Raw genomic sequence first — 1,176 nt, 5'->3', positions numbered from 1 at the left:
AGCACCGCTTTCCAGTCAATTACTCCCCGTGTACCTTGGTCTATTTACCATGTCATCCTTGACGACAAAAATCTGTACCATTAGGAGTGCTCTTAGCTCAAGTCTCTCAAATCTTCGGCATAGATTTTATATCCCTTCACCCCTGCGGTATAAGGTTCATTCACACCCTCACTACCATCCCCCCGTCCTCCTGCTCTTCACCTTGCCACTGTAACAAAAGGATCTCACCCAACATTTACTCTTCCTTTTCTCGACTAATCCCATTCATCCTTAACCATTCCCAAATCCTCTTCCTCTACCCATCTTCTTGACAAACCTACAATTTTCCTGCCAGAATTAGTTAGCACAGCAATTTTCCTATTCTTATTCCACTATAGCCAATGCACGCCCTTTACCATAGCACTCTCATTCACACGGATCCGACAAATTTTAGTATATTCATGTTTTCAGTCAGTATTACGCAATTAAGCGGGATTGAAAAGATATACCCATGTCATGAATCCCACTATATTTGCATGAGAGATGAAAACCAAAACCACTCTTAATGATAAAGGCGTTTGCAGAATTCATCTTCTGGTATTTTGATATTTCATTTACACAGATTGAAATTTTGTTTCAGCCACTTGCTCTCTAGCCTCAATTCACCCCTGCATTAGTGATAAAACCGCTTTTACAAAGGTGATGGTCTGTTGCCGCTTCATAAATGTCCCGAGGTGCTAAGCTTTATATCCATGGTCTAACGCAATTGATGTTAGAAACACTCCACATCAACTTGCAATGTATTAAAAAGAAGGAACGGGATCGATGTGGATAGCACGATAAAGTTGACATCGAATGTACAATTCAAAAAGCGATGCTTTTCACAAGTTGATCAATTTAGAAATAGATAAGCATCAGCTATCATCACTCTACGTCTTATCAGTGGCTTAAAATAAAAGATGCCAGCCTAGCGATGATCAATTAGAGCGGAATAAATATAACCCAAAGTAAAATTTTTTTGCATTTTTTGTTGTAACACAATAATGACTACGCAAATCTTATATCTAGTTGTGTAAGTTAAACTATGTATCCACAGTTCAGAATAATCCCAGTTTACTGGTATTTGGATAGCGACAGGAATAGCAGAGTTAATCTACTCACATGTTCTTTGCGATAAGGAGGTCAAAGGCGACGTTT

The sequence above is a fragment of the Echinococcus granulosus genome, assembly GCF_000524195.1.
Source record: "Echinococcus granulosus chromosome Unknown EG_S00166, whole genome shotgun sequence".
NCBI lineage: Eukaryota > Metazoa > Platyhelminthes > Cestoda > Cyclophyllidea > Taeniidae > Echinococcus > Echinococcus granulosus.
Note: the sequence above shows the minus strand (reverse complement) of the source record.